Here is a 16,119-nt window from a genome sequence, read left to right as displayed (position 1 = left end):
GTACCGCATCGCGGGACCTTATGGCGCTCCCACTCACCACTGCCGAGCCCCACGTGCCCCTCTGCCCAGCTCTGCTTTCAGATGACTGGCCCATGGCCAAGGACTTGTCCTTACCTTTGCCCCCGGGGTGCTGTCTTGGGGCAACTTCTGCTCACTGGAAAGCAAGGGAGGCGGAGAGGTGAGGACAGGACCACAACAGGCACCACGACCTCCCTAGTGGGCCAGGGAAGGAGCAGCTTCATCCTCTCAGCCCAGGGGACTGAGATGGGGAGGGAGGGGCTGGTGACCATGAGCACAGGGAGCCTAGGGCCAGGCAGGGGCCCTTGCTGCCAGTGGGGGGCTCCAGGCCTGTCAGAGGTCCACCTTCGTGGGTGTGTGGCAGCCCCCCACAGCGGTTGTGGGGTGGCTGTCCTGAGCAGGGCCAGACTGCCCAGGGCTGAGGCAGCTATATCCCCACATCAGCTCTGCCCAGGACGTCACCCTGGAACTGACCGAGTCTGGGTGGCCTGCCTGAGAGATGCTCAGTGCTGTGAGTGTGCACCTGGGGCTCGAGGTACCTGGGACCCCCACACCCCTCAGGGTCCCCCACTGCCCACCCTCCCCCCGTGCCCTGGCCTCCTGAGGTCATGCGCCCCACCTCACCCCCTCCTCTGTCAGCCCAGACCCTGACCATCTCTCCACCACTCTGCTCCTACTTATTCTCCAGGTTCTGGCACAACATGGAGGCAGAAGCCCTTATCCCCGTGCTAAGGTGGGCTGCTGAGTCATGCCAGAGATGGCCCGAGATGGCTCCATCCCTCCAGGTTACCGGAGCCCACCCTCCAGCAACGGGGCCTCTCTCCCCGACATCTGTGGGAACAGCCTCCACGTCCGACTCCTGCCCCCAAATGCTGACCAGTGCCTGCCTGTGACCACAGCTGAGCTCAAGGTCGGGACCCGGGGACAGGTGTGCCGCCTCATGTTGGGGTTTCTGACCCCAGTCCCGCCCTGGGGTGAGCTGGGGTGCGGAGGACTCACTGCAGGAACCCAAGCCTGTCTGGGACGAGGCAGCCGCCCTCATCGTCCTCTTCTTCGGGCACCAACAGTGCCGCTCCTCGGCGTCCCTGCAGCCGAGAGGGACCCGGGATGAGAAGTCACTGGGGGACCTGTCCGCCTGCCCCCTCCCCCGTGTCCCCAGGGAGGCGGGGTCTGGCTCTCACAGGCACAGTCCTTGAGGCAGGGCCCCACCTCCTCCCCCAGCACCCTGGCCGGTACCTGCTCATATTGTCTGATGAGCGCTGCTCGCTCCTGGGCCCTCCGGGACCTCAGGGCATTCATATCCAATCTGTAAGACACACACGCACATGAGAGCCAGCACCGGGGAGCCCACAGGAATGCTGCCCTGAGGGCTGTCCCCCTGGTCAGAGGGGGGACAGCCACACAGCCAGGCAGGCAGGCACCTGGTGTCTGGGTCCCTGGAGGATGACTTGTGCAGAGCTCAGGGACTAGGGACGGTTGGGGAAGGACAGCCCCCACCTTGCCTCCCCTGCCCTCGGAAAGGGCGCTCCTCCCCCAGCCTGGCATCCATGTGTCCTCCAGGGGGCCCAAGTCTACGGGGCTCCCTGGCCCGCTCCCAGCTCCCGCATCTCTGGGGCTCTCAGAGCTGGCCTCCCTGCCCCACCTGATACCAGCTGACCCGACACCTAGTCTTGAACCCATGTCCAGACAGGGACTCACACCCAGGCCCATTCAACACTGGTGACCAGCAGAGTGGGAAGAATGAGAAAACTGTATACACGCTCTGCACACAGGGGCAGCACTCAGAGCTCCACCACATCACTCATGGAATCCAGTGTGGGAGACCAGGGCCACCCCCCTGGCAGGACATTCCCCACACCACAGCTCATGCAGAGAGCAAGTGCCACTCACCTCCGTTGAGTATCCATGTGATTCTCTGAAATGCGCCTGCTGCCTACACTACCAACTGGTCAGTTGGGCAATAGACGCACTACTGGCCTCTGGTCGCCTCCCAGCCCAGAGTGCGCATCTCAGTGACTGTGACATCACAGAAGCCTGCCAGCCAATCCCTAGTGGCTCTGCTGTGGCAGGGCTCAGGGTCCTCAGGCCTGGCTTCATTAAAGGTCACCACAAGTGGGGCCTGTGTTCTCCCCAGGGCCCAGGTGAAGAGGGCAGGGCTCTGGCAGAACTGCCCTGGAACCAGGGGTGCCAGGGCCCTCTGCCACCTGCCGTCACGGTCTCAAGTCCCAGGCAACCGGCACCTCCCGCCAATCCTTTCTGCCTCTGCTATTGTATTACAGCCCAACTGTGAAGGCCTCTTTCTTTGAACACAAGGTCGCATAGGGAGCCCCACATAGACCTGTCCCCACACTCGGGGCTGCCCCTGCCATGACCTGAACTGAGACTCCCAGGGTGCAGCCTCCTGTCCTACCACAGGCCCCACCCCAGCACTGCCACCCTCTGCTGCCCCTCCTGCTCTGTTCCAGCCCTTCTTCCCTGGAGTTGTAGGAGGTGGACACAGGGGTCCTCTGGGATGGAGGCAGGGGAGCGTCCCGCTGAGCACCTCAAGCCAGCGTGGCCCAGCCTGTCCAGAGCGGGAACCAGGGCCCTGTCCTGGACACGGGCCAGGGCTTCATGCACAGAGCACTGAGAACTCCTGGGCACCAGCACCTGAGCCGCATGCTGGTAACACCGGGCTGCTGCTGACCATAAGGACAGGGACAGCACCCGTCAGGCTGCAGGCAGGAGTAGCCACAGGCCCGCGGCTGCCCGGGGTGCTGATCGCAAGGTTGCTCCCCCTGGGAAAGTGGCTCAGCCCTCCCCCAGCACCTCCTTGGTCCTGGGCCTCACACTGCCCCTAAGCTGCCACCTTATGGCCACAGTCGGTTCTTTTCCCTTCAAGGGCACACTGCTCTGCCTCTCTGCCCACTTCCCTTGCCCTGGCATGGAGACCACAGGGTGCAGGGCCCTGGTCACCCACACACCTGCTGGCCTCCTCTGCGGAGTGTGAATGAGTGCACCGCTGTGTCGTGTCCAGAGATGCTGTCCAGCAACACTTGGGTTTTAACTGATTCTTATATTCCCCCCCCCCCCAACTCAGCTTCTCAGCTTTAAATTGCATTGTAAACTCTTTGGAAGACTCACAAAGTGCTGTAAAATAACACAGCGAGTGCTGAATGGGGACCACTCAGCTTCAGCAGTCAAATGTTCCTAATTGGGTGGAAGACGCCCATTCGTTTTCCTTTCTCTGCCTGAGTTCAAACTCCAGATGCCTAGGCTTAGTGTTCTCCACATTGCATTTTCCCTCACTCGGGGGGAGGTTTGTTTCCCAGAGTCCGTGTGCAGGGAGCATGGGTGCATGGGCCCCAACCCAGCTCCTGCATGGACGGGCGCTGGCCTCCTGGGGTGGCTTAGGGTGCACAGGGGTGAGTTCCTATTGTTGCTGCTACAAATGTTTCCTTATCATCAAGGTGTTGTTACATATGTTTAATTCGTGGATCTTGGGGTGTGGTTGCTTCCATCCACTGTTCCCCTCAGCATAGGCCTGCAGTGGCCAGTGGCTGAGGCCTTAAAATAAATAAATCTTTAAACAATAAAAATTAAAGTTCAAAATAAAAGCAAGTTCCTCTACTTCTCTCCCTCTTTCTCTCTACATCTTTGACTCTACCCGCCGCTCCCTGCACCCCCATGGGATGTTGGCCACCATGTTGGATGCAGCACGAAGGCCCTCCAGAGCCGTGAGCCAATCAGCTCGTGTGGCTTGGACATCGCCCCAGTCTGTGGGATTCTGTCACAGCAGCAGAGAGCGGACCGAGACACCTGGTGTCGCCTGTGTCCTCACTGCACATAGATTTGCATCTGTCAGACGGAGTGTGGTGGGACACAGCCCCAGGGTCCCACAGGTGGGGTAATGAGGGGGTCTCTGCTCCCCAAGCCCTCCCGTCCCCTGGGCTCCCTTTCACTCCTGCAGAGGCAGGGGTCCCCCATTGCTCCTCTGTGGAGGGAGCTCAGTGAGCACAAAGAGCAGGTCTCCCCTGGGGTAAGTGCTTTAGACAGAGTTTGTGGCACCAAGAGGGCTGTGGGACCTTTAAGAGGTGGGCAGAGTAGGAGGTTGCTAGGTGAGATGGGGTGGGGCCCTGGGAAGGCATGAGTGCTGGGCTCCCAGAATCAGGGCTGGGCCAGCCAAAGGCAGGAAATGCATCTGGGTCTCCCTCCCTCCTGGGTGATGGAACCCCAGTACTTGGACCACCACCTGCAGGTGCCACCTGAACCCCCGAGTGTGCATTAGCGGGGAGCTGGAATGGCAGCCAAGGAGCTGGGAGTAGAACCAGGCCCTCTGACTGGGGATGTGGGCGCCCCAATCCGGGACTTCACCGCTGCCTGGAGCGCCCACCCCGACCTCTTCTCTCTGTGAAGCCAGCCCAGGTACAAGTGTGGGAGAAACAGGAAAAGAATCAGCCCACCCTGCCCCCCTCCAGCAAGCCACCGGTGACAGGAGCGGCCGCTGTCTGGGCCTCCCAGCAGCTCCTTGGTCACCAGGATGACACAGATGTTCCTCCCGAGACAGCCCTGTGCCGAGTGCCCTCAGTGAGTTGTGACAGAGCAGGGGGCAGGTGGCAGATCCAGGCCCAGAGGGCACAGACAGGAATGCGGGGGGCCTGAGACAGTCGGCAGCATCATGACCACAGGGCTGAGCCACCGCAGACACCCAGACCCTGGGCCCACTGTGCGGGAGACCCCACGCGGATTGTGTTTGCGGGGTCACAGCTGTGTCCACAGTTGGGGGTTGGCACTGGGACCAGCTGAGGCACGAGAGAGGATTTCTGGATCATGGCCAGGGGCATTCATGCCCCCTGACCTTTAGGTCCTTCTGTCTGGTCAGGGACCCCTTCCCACCCCTTATGTCCCTTGGGCCTGGAGGTGGGAGGTCTCATATCCATCTATAGGTGGGCACCACTGCCACCGTGCACGGCCTCACACTGAGCAGCCGAGCAGGTCTCCCTGCAGAGGGCGGGGCAGCAGAGTGGCTGCAGCTGTGCAGTTGGGCACGCGCCCCGGCTCTGAGCCGCAGTGTGCTCACGGTGACGCTGGGACTCTCACTGCCGCTCTGAAGGAGGCTGGCCGGCTACGCCTGGTCGGTGACGCGTGTGTCCTGCGGATCTCGGCCACGGCGACGGAGACCACACACCCCCCCACCCCGCCCCACACTGCACCCCTGCAGGAACAACACGGACAGCCCTGGATCCAGCCACCACTGGCAGTCACGGCAGCCGGCCCCGCTGCACCGCCCGCCTCCCACACCCTTGCCCGGTGTCCGGTCCAGCACTGAGCAGACTCTGTGCAATGCGGGCTTTTATTGTTGCCTCCTCCTTTGAGAGGCCGCCAGTGCGCGGGGCTGCACCTGCTGAGCACGTAGGCCCAGGGTGGCCCTGGGTCTTCTGGCTGGGAGGGCTCCCTTAACAAAGAGGATCTGAGAAGATTTTACTCTGCAAAGAGAAGTTGGGACACCTGGTGAGGCCGGGGCCCATAGACACCTGCAGGGCGCAGGCACAGGGCACTTCCTGGGGAGGAGCTGCAGCCTGGCACTGGATCTGGGCAGCTGAAGTCAGATCCTCTCCTACACCCTGGGTGCCTGAGAAGCTCTCCTAAAAATCCTTCCCTTGATGAGGAATGAGGGGGAGGTTCTCTGTGGGGGGTGCAGGCGAGGCTGGGACAGGCAGGGGCTACACAGGCGGCCTGGCAAGGTGGCAGTGGCACCGGGGGCCTCCAGGAATGTACAGACCCCAGTCCGCTGGCCCCTTCTGTCTCTGGCACACTTGCAGCCTAGCAGTGCCCATCCGTGCCTGTGCTCCACCTGCAGTCAGGGTTTGGTCTGCTTTTTCCCCAGCTGTCGCCAGGCCCGGGAGGACAGGAAGGGCTGTTGGAGGTCTAATTCCAGGCTCCGGAGCCCCAGATGGCCGTTTGGGGTCCAGGGAGAAGGAAACATGAGGTCTGGGGGTGGAGGAGGGCACCTGAGGGGTCAGGGTGAGTTAGTGAGATTTGAAGGCAGACAGCACCCAGTGGTCACCGCTTGGAGAAGATTCGGGCTCGGGCGCTGGAGAGGCTGTGTCCAGGGAGGCCAGAGCTGAGATTTTACACAGAGGCAGGGCTGCCGTGGGGACAGCGGCCCTGGAGGGTCTTGGGCCTGCCTGGGGGAGCTGAACAGCCATGGAGCCCAGGGCTCCGGGTCCACACAGTCTCCCTCCCTGTCCTTTCCCGCACCGTGGGGGGGGGGGCGGCCCCCAACTCTGCGTCCTCATCTGGAGGTTCTTCCCACAGAGTCCCAGGCTGGGCTGTGGTGGGCACGAGCAGTGCCCCCTCCCCAGGGCCCCGGAAGGAGCCGGTGTTGGGCCAGGCCCAGCTGGACTCACCACGGCACTGATCGCGTGCCCCTTCTCCTCCACTGTCAGTTTCCCATCTCGCACTGCTTCAGCGCAAGGGCGTTTTGCAGCACTAGCGGGTCACTTTGGTAATTTTGCACATAGGAAATATACGCATCGGAGGGTCCTGACAGAAATTCATAAACAGCTGTCTGCACAGCCGGCAGATGTCACAATCTGAAGAGAAATGGAAGGCATGGGTCACGGCAGGTGCGTCCCTTCACCCGCCCTGGGAGCCAGCACTGCCCTGGAAAGCTGGCCCCTGCCCCCAGAGCACCCCCAGCCCAGGCGTCCGTGGCTGGCACCCACTGGCAAGAGAGAACAGGAGCCAGGCAGCGCCGAGCAGCACCAGGCAAGCAGCAGGCTTCATGGTGCAGGGACAGCCGCTCCCATCGCGGGGCCCTTTATACCTGCTCTGTGTCCCCAGTGGGACAGGAGGGGCCTGTCCTCCCGGGGGTGGGGGGGCTCCACGCCCAACCCAGGCCACAGCTTGCATGACCTGCAGTTGCAGAGGGCGCACGTGTGTGCGTGTTGATGTTGGCCGAGTCCGGCCCTGGGTTAACACAGGGGTTGGCTCCTTCTCCCTCTCTCTTTCCGGGGACCTGACCATGGGCCCATGCCTGGGTGCAGGGAAGGCGCAGAACCAGTGGAAACCCTGCCTGGGCAAGGGGAGAAAGCACCACACAGGGCCTCTGGAGCCCTGGGCCAGCTCAGCCTCTCGCACCTTGGCTGGGACCCTGACGACTGGCTGCTGTGACTATGGGAACTGCAGGACACCCAGTGCCAGTGTGGCGGGCAGGCTGGAGCACAGCTCCTCTGCTTCTCTCTTGCACTCACGGCCCTGAAGGCTAGGGGACACGGGGTAGACCAGTTGTCTCTAAAGACCTACTTGGCATTTGACCACATTCTGCTCTTTGGGGCTCGAGGGCCCTGGCTGGGCTGGGAGAGATGCCCAGGTCCTTTTCTTCCTGTGGGGAGAACAGAACCGGGACACACAGAGAAGTGCAGCCTTGTCAAAAGGCAGGGGTCGTGCACGACTTCTCCATCTCTTCCCGCACCTGTGCTCCCCGAAAGACGCCCCAGGGGAGCCCAGCTCCCTTCTGTCCCTGGCTTCCCCGCACACACCCTCTCCCACCCTGCTGCCTCTGCCACCTCCTGCCCAGTCTCCCTCCCTCCATGGCCTCCTTCCATTTTTTTTTTTTTAAATTTATTTGAAAGCCACAGTTGCAGAGAAGCATTGACAGAGTCAGAGAGCAAGAGGTCTTCCACCCGCTGGTTCACTCCCCAGATGGCTACAACAGCTGGAGCTGCGTCGATCTGAAGCCAGGAGCTTCTTCAGGGTCTCCCATGTGGGTGCAGGGGCCCAAGGATCTGGGCCATCTTCTACTGCTCTCCCAGGCCATAGCAGAGAGCTAGATCAGAAGAGGAATGCCTGGGACTGGAACCACCACCCATATGGTGAGGGAAGTCTTGCAGCTGCAAGTTCACCTCCCCCACACAGGGGAGCACAGCTGGGGCTGGCCGGAAGCTGGCCAGGAAGCAGCAGTGGGACAAGACTCTAGGCGTTCTGACCTGTGATGCCCACATCCTAAGCAGCAGTGGAACCCGCTGTGCCCCAGCACCTGCCCTGCACGTGAGTTCTTGCTGTGGCAGGACTGGGCTGGTAGAGGGAAGCTTGTGTAAGGCGAGTTCCACTTCCTTGGCTTGCTCTGCTCTTGTCCACCTGCACACGCTTGCCTTCTGCTGTCCACTGTGGCCAGGAGCAGCAAGAGGGCCTGGTGGGGAGCGCTGATGTGCTTGGGGCTCCCCAGGGTGCAGCCCAGCAGGAGCTGGGAGCCCAGTAGGAGCGACAGCCAGGCTCAGCCCCAGTGCACACTCACCCCTGCGCGCTCGGGCTCGCCCTCCCGTCTTCAGTTCTCCATGGTTTCCCTCCCTTGTGGAGGGACGGGAGCTCCAGGAATATGAGGGCTGTCAGAGGAGTTGAGGGCGTGGCCTGCTTCTCCGAAGTCTCTAAACAAGGACACGTTCACATGGGTAGGAGAGGACTTCAATAAGTTCATGGATATTAGCATTTAAAGTGCACGGGCCAGGGTGGTGCTAACTTGCAATGATGGCATCCCATAGTGGAGAGCTGGTTCGAGTCCCGGCTGCTCAGCTTCGGCTCCAGCTCTCTGCCAACAGGCCTGGGAAAGCAGTGGAAGACGGCCCCAATATGTGGGCCGCTGCTCCCGCATGGGAGTCACAGTTGGAATTCTGGTTCCTGACCTTCGCTTGGCATAGAACTGGACCTCAAGGACTTCTGGGGAATCAACCAGTAGATGAAGGATTTGTCTCTCTTTCACTGTCACTCTACATTTTGAATACATAAATAATTCCATTTTTTAAAGATTTATTTATTTATTTGAAAGTCAGAGTTACACAGAGAGAGGAGAGGCAGAGACAGAGAGAGAGGTCTTCCATCTGCTCGTTCACTCCCCAGACGGCCACAACCGCCAGAGCTGTGCCGATCCAAAGCCAGGAGCCAGGAGTTTCTTCTGTGCCTGCATGGTCCTGAGCGGGTCTCTGCCTGAGGATGGGGGCTGTGGAACCACCCATCTCCCCAGGAACACGGGGAAGCTTGCTGCAGCTGGGCACCGGGGTCACAAACTGGAGCAAACTCCTTTCCATGGAACAATTTAATACAGGCTCAGCACCACCTGAGGGTGGCGGTGGGGGAGGGGGCGGGGAGCAGAGTACAGTGGCTCCTGGCACGGCTGTTGTCTTCCAGTGTCAGGGTGTCCTGGCCCCAGGAAGAGCCTGGGCGGTGGGGGCTCAACCAAGTGCATAGGATGCCGTGAAGACACACGGAAGGCTGCTGCCCAGCCTGGGCAGGACAGATGCTGGACTCGGCCTCTCTTCTAGGAGGCACCCATCATCCAGGTGCCCCGTGGAATAAGAGGTAAGGAGGCCTCTGGCCAGGGAGGGCATGCGGGTCTGGTCTCCCAGCCCAGGGCTGGCTCTGGCCGGCTCCAGCCCGTGACTGTCCCCAGAGTGCGTGGGGCTGCCATGCCAGTAGGGGGAAGTCTTCAGCCGTGGCCCCCAGGCGGGGACAGCCTGCATGGGCCCTGGTTCCGGGGTCTCCGAGGCCCGTGGAGGAGCCCACATCCACAGGCCCTCCCGGCTGCCAGCGTCGGAGGAGTCATCCTCCCTGTGCTCTGGCCCGCTCAGGTTAGGGAGACTGGCGCACTGGCACAGGCCTCCCCACCTCGAGTACTCTGGAGACTCCATGGGGCTGGCAGAACCTGGAGACTCTGTGGTCCCCACAGGGGAGCCCAGGCCGAGGGGCTCTGGGCTGCCTTCCCAGCTCTCCTCCTCCTCCATGCCTTCCCTCTCGGCGATGCAGAGGCCAAAGCTTTCTGGAGGACGGATCATCACTGCATGAGTAGCGGGACCCCTGGTCTGCTCCCACACTGCCACTGTGTCCTGAATGGTGATTTTGGCCTTCGGAGCAGTGGGGGCAGGAACGTGCATCTGGGAGACGCGTGCCTGCCCCAGGGGCCTGCTGCACCGTTTTATAGCCTTGGCTGCAAGAAGAGACACGGTTTGTTTACCACAGCCCCCGTCTGGCCTGCTCGGTGCTTGCCCCGACCTCATCCTGGGGTCCCCATCACCACGTGTGACACTGAGGACTCTTCCAGGCTGCTGGCCCCAGAGGGGAGGGTGTGTGCAGCCCGGGCAAGGGGAGCCCTGGGACACCACCGGCTCCTCCTGCACAGCCCCACAGGGTGGATGGCCCTGAACTCCCCACCTCACTCTCATCTCTGGGGACCCAGGCACCAACTCAGGACCCCGTCACCTCCCCCACCTGACCTCCTGTGCCCTAACAGTGCATTCGCTGAGTTACCCACATCTGAGTCCCTCCAACATGGCTGGAAAGGAACTGAGCCTAAGATGATGGGGGTGAGAGCTGGGGCTGTAGGGCAGACATGGAGATCGGTTTAGGCCCTTGGGAACAGGGAATGCAGTTTCTAAAGAGGTGGCAGGGGTGCCCTGTGTCCTCTGCCCCTGGGCCACTGTCTCTTTCCTGGTGAGACTGGGCTGTCACCGCTACTGTCCCAGGAGCACCCAGGGAGGCAGCATCTGGAGGCACAGTGGGGCCTCCCCAGTGCCTGGACAGCCTGCACCTGGACCTCCACTTAGAGCCTCTAGAGCTGGGACAAGCCCATCTCTGCTCTGCATGGGGACCCAGGCGCTCAGGTCCTTGATGGCAGCAGCAGCAGGGGACGAGCACGGGGACCCCTCCCCACCGGAGCCCAGAGGCCAGCGATGCTCTGGGTCCCGCTGACTTCTGTTGGCCCGAGGATAGAGCTGCAGAGCCCACACTCAGTTGCCCTTGAGTTCTGCCGCAGGGGCCCCCAGCGCCTGCCTCTGTGCCCATCCCTGCTCACAGGAGTGCACTCGGCCCCCACAACTGGGCTCAGGGCACCTGGGCCTTCCAGGGGTTCTCAGATGGCTGAAGGGGATCCAGTGCCGGCTGGTTTCCCCTTCACTGCACAGGGTCTCCCACAGCCCCACCTCCCTCTAGCCCTGCCCACATCCAGGTGGGAACCCACCCACCTGTCCTAGGAGGGTCCTGTGTGCAGACAGCTGTGGTCATCGGGCCAGGATGTCTTGGGTGTCACGCCAAGCACTGGAGGGACTGCTCAGGGGCCCATTTCCAGTGTGATGACCCTGGCCACTTCTCCTTGTGGTCTGTGGGGGCCTGGGATTGGGGATGCAACAGGGGGATTCTCAGTGCCCTCCTGAAGGGAACCCAGGCCTCCCAAACCCCCTCATCCCTCCCTCAAGTCCTGCTCACGAGGGACAGGCAGGGGGACCCCCAGCTCCGCCATCACAGCACCCGGGCCTCTGTGGGCCCTGAGGACTCACTGTGATGGATCTTGAGGGCCGTGTATGCCATGGCCGGGAGCACGTGCTCGCCCTCCAGGATGTAGATGTCCCGCATCCTCAGAGCCAGGGGGAACGGCACCTGGGGACAGAGGCATTGGAGGACCCACCCGTCAGGGCCTCAGCAGGGCCCACAGGGGTGGGTGTGCAGTGTCACTACAGGGGACAGGGGGAGACTGCAGGAGCAGTGACCCAGGATATTGAGGATCTCTGTCTCTCTGCCTTTCAAAGAAATAGCAAGATCAATAGGGGCCTGTGCTGTGTACAGTAGGCTAAGCCTCCACCTGCCACACCGGCATCCTGTATGGGGCCAGTTTGCATCCCAGCTGCTCCTCTTCCAAGCCAGCTCTCTGCTTATGGCCTTGGGAAGCAGTGGGAGATAGCCCAGGTGCTTGGGCCCCTGCACCCCTGTGAGAGAGCTGGAAGAAGCTCCTGGCTTCTGACTTCTGATCAGCTCAGCTCCTGCCACTGCAACCATTTGGGGAGTGAACCAGCAGAGGAAGACCTTTCTCTACGTCTTTCTCTGTCTATAACTCTACCTCTCAAATAAATAAAATATTTTTATTGAAGGACGGGGTGGAGCCAAGATGGTGGAATAGTGAGGGCACGCACCGATAGTCCAGGAAAATTTAGTTTAATAAAAGTGGAGTTATGGTAGCCTCAGAAAAAGGATCAGGAAAAAACTGCAGAGGAAACTCTTCCGGATCGAGTGGCTGTGACTCGGAGGACCTACTGGGAGAACAAGGTCGCCCACCGCGCGGAAGCCGAGCTGCGGGAGCTGCATGGTCTGCGCGCCAGTGCAGGAAGGGGAGTGGATGTCACACAGACACCAGCAGGGAGAGCAGGGACGCCCAGGGCTCCGAGTCCACACATCGGTGCTGGAAGGGGAGGTGAGCTCAGTAACCTGAGACATTGGCGGGGAAATGGCGGTCAGAATCTAGAGGGGAGCGGGAAAGTTCACCAGACTGACTACAGGAAAGAAGGAAAAAAGGTGGGGGGGTACTGGTACAGAGGAGTTTCTCTCTCTGCCAACCTTGCAAAGGCAAGCAAGAGACAAAGAGCAGGCCTTCACTCTGGATTTAGATAACAACTAGGGAGAGCTAAGGAACTGAGTCACTACAATTCAGTAGCCTAGGCAACCCAGTGGGAGTCCAGAGGAGAAACAGAGCCTGCACAGACTCTTTGGGTAGAAGCCAGAGATCGGAAGCTAAATACCATCAATTCTGCACAGCAGTGCGGTGCGGTATTACTTACCTCCTAAATAAATAAATAAATAAAAAGGAGAGATTTACCACGCATAACCTGAGGGTGTCACCTTTGCACACCCGTAACCCAGAAGAACCAAGCAGAGCTCTCAGGCCACACCCATCTCAAGCCTCCAAGGCTCCTCCAACAGCAGGCAGTCCACTTAACACAGACATAGTATTAAAAAACACACACACACACACACACAGTGACGAAAGAAGAATTAACTATGCCAAGCAACAAACACAGAAATCGAGGGAACAAGATCAACGATGACACTATGATGCCTCCAAATAAACAAAACACCCCAAGCCAAGATTATGAAGATGATGAGATAGAAGAAATGCAAGATATGGATTTCAAAAAATTTATGATAAGAACATTTAGAAGTTTTCACAACACAACATATCAAAACTTATGGGATACAGCAAAAGCAGTATTGAGAGGCAAGTTAATAGCAATAGGTGCCTATATCAAGAAATTGGAAAGGTACCAAATAAATGAGCTTTCAGCACATCTCAAGGACCTAGAAAAACTGCAGCAAACCAAACTCAAATCTAGTAGGAGAATGAAATAATTAAAATCAGAGAAGAAATTAACAGGATTGAATCCAAAAAAAATTACAAAAAATCAGCCAAGCGAGAAGCTGGTTTTTTGAAAAAATAAACATAATGGACACCCCATTGGCCCAACTAACTAAAAAAAGAAGAGAAAAGACCCAAATCAATAAAATCAGAGATGAAAAAGGAAACGTAACAACAGACACCACAGAAATAAAAAGAATCATCAGAAATTACTACAAGGACCTGTATGCCAGCAAACAGGAAAATCTATCAGAAATGGATAGATTCCTGGACACATGCAATCTACCAAAATTGAACCATGAAGACATAGAAAACCTAAATAGACCGATAACTGAAACAGAAATCGAAACAGTAATAAAGGCCCTCCCAACAAAGAAAAGCCCAGGACCAGATGGATTCACTGCTGAATTCTACCAGACATTTAAAGAAGAACTAATCCCATTTCTTCTCAAACTATTCAGAACAATTGAAAAAGAGGGAATCCTCCCAAATTCTTTCTATGAAGCCAGCATCACCTTAATCCCTAAGCCAGAGAAAGATGCAGCACTAAAAGAAAATTATAGACCAATATCCCTGATGAACATAGACGCAAAAATCCTCAATAAATTTCACACCAATAGAATACAACAACACATCAGAAAAATCATCCACCCAGACCAAGTGGGATTTATCCCTGGTATGCAGGGATGGTTCAACATTCGCAAATCAACCAATGTGATTCACCACATTAACAGACTGCAAAAGAAAAACCATATGATTATCTCAATTGATGCAGAGAAAGCATTCGATAAAATTCAACACCCTTTCATGATGAAAACTCTAAGCAAATTGGGTATAGAAGGAACATTCCTCAATATAATCAAAGCAATTCATGAAAAACCCATGGCCAGCATCCTATTGAATGGGGGAAAAGTTGGAAGCATTTCCACTGAGATCTGGCACCAGGCAGGGATGACCACTCTCACCACTGCTATTTAACATAGTTCTGGGAGTTTTAGCCAGAGCCATCAGACAAGAAAAAGAAATTAAAGGAATACAAATTGAGAAGGAAGAAGTCAAACTATCCCTCTTTGCAGACAATATGATTCTTTACTTAGGGGATCCAAAGAACTCTACTAAGAGACTATTGGAACTCATAGAGGAGTTTGGCAAAGTGGCAGGATATAAAATCAATGCACAAAAATCAACAGCCTTTGTATACACAAGCAATGCCATGGCTGAGAAAGAACTGCTAAGATCAATCCCATTCACAATAGCTACAAAAACAATCAAATACCTTGGAATAAACTTAACCAAGGACGTTAAAGATCTCTACGATGAGAATTACAAAGTCTTAAAGAAAGAAATAGAAGAGGATACCAAAAAATGGAACAATCTTCCATGCTCATGGATTGCGAGAATCAACATCATCAAAATGTCCATTCTCCCAAAAGCAATTTATAGATTCAATGCAATTCCAATCAGGATACCAAAGACATTCTTCTCAGATCTAGAAAAAATGATGCTGAAATTCATATGGAGGCAAAAGAGACCTCAAATAGCTAAAGCAATCTTGTACAACAAAAACAAAGCTGGAGGCATCACAACACCAGATTTCAGGACACACTACAGGGCAGTTGTAATCAAAACAGCATGGTACTGGTACAGAAATAGATGGATAGACCAATGGAACAGAATAGAAACACCAGAAATCAACCCAAACATCTACAGTCAACTTATATTTGATCAAGGATCTAAAACCAATTCCTGGAGCAAGGACAGTCTATTCACTAAATGGTGCTGGGAAAACTGGATTTCCACGTGCAGAAGCATGAAGCAAGACCCCTACCTTACACCTTACACAAAAATCCACTCAACATGGATTAAAGACCTAAATCTACGACCTGACACCATCAAGTTACTAGAGAACATTGGAGAAACCCTTCAAGATATTGGCACAAGCAAAGAGTTTCTGGAAAAGACCCGGGAGGCACAGGCAGTCAAAGCCAAAATCAACTACTGGGATTGCATCAAATTGAGAAGTTTCTGTACTGCAAAAGAAACAGTCAGGAGAGTGAAGAGACAACCGACAGAATGGGATAAAATATTTGCAAACTATGCAACAGATAAAGGTTAATAACCAGAATCTACAAAGAGATCAAGAAACTCCACAACAACAAAACCAACAACCCACTTAAGAGATGGGCCAAGGACCTCAATAGACATTTTTCAAAAGAGGAAATCCAAATGGCCAACAGGCACATGAAAAAATGTTCAAGATCACTAGCAATCAGGGAAATGCAAATCAAAACCACAATGAGGTTTCACCTCACCCTGGTTAGAATGGCTCACATACAGAAATCTACCAACAACAGATGCTGGCGAGGATGTGGGGAAAAAGGGGCACTAACCCACTGTTGGTGGGAATGCAAACTGGTCAAGCCACTATGGAAGTCAGTCTGGAGATTCCTCAGAAACCTGAAGATAACCCTACTGTTTGACCCAGCCATCCCACTCCTTGGAATTTACCCAAAGGAATTTAAATTGGCAAACACAAAAGCAGTCTGCACCCTAATGTTTATTGCAGCACAATTCACAATAGCCAAGACCTGGAACCAACCTAAATGCCCATCAACGGTAGACTGGATAAAGAAATTATGGGATATGTACTCTTTAGAATACTATACCGCAGTAAGAAACAATGAAATCCAGTCATTTGCAACAAAGTGGAGGAATCTGGAACACATCATGCTGAGTGAAATAAGCCAGTCCCAAAGGGACAAATATCATATGTTCTCCCTGATCGGTGACAACTGACTGAACACCAAAAAGGAAACCTGTTGAAGTGAAATGAACACTATGAGAAATGGTGACTTGATCAGCATAGCCCCGACTGTTAATGAACAACTTAATACATTATCCCTCTTAGTATTTTTTTTGTCTGTTCTACTTAATATGACTGGTTTAAT

General features: G+C 56.2%; 1 long non-coding RNA gene across 1 annotated transcript in view; it reads right to left on the bottom strand.

Moving 5' to 3' along the window:
* LOC149120833 (uncharacterized) overlaps positions 1-11,527 on the bottom strand; it is a 91,596-nt gene extending 80,069 nt beyond the window's left edge. The window contains exons 1-2 of the long non-coding RNA XR_016224904.1: positions 11,325-11,527; positions 10,726-11,157 (exon numbers count right to left, since the gene is read on the bottom strand). This is a non-coding gene — a long non-coding RNA (uncharacterized LOC149120833). The remainder of the gene's footprint in view (positions 1-10,725; positions 11,158-11,324) is intronic.
* Between the last annotated feature and the right edge of the window lie 4,592 nt (positions 11,528-16,119).

Source organism: Oryctolagus cuniculus, chromosome 18, assembly GCF_051225735.1.
Source record: "Oryctolagus cuniculus isolate XC-2025 breed Fujian yellow rabbit chromosome 18, ASM5122573v1, whole genome shotgun sequence".
In the NCBI taxonomy this organism is placed as follows: Eukaryota; Metazoa; Chordata; class Mammalia; order Lagomorpha; family Leporidae; genus Oryctolagus; species Oryctolagus cuniculus.
This window is presented reverse-complemented; position numbering and strand designations above follow the sequence as displayed.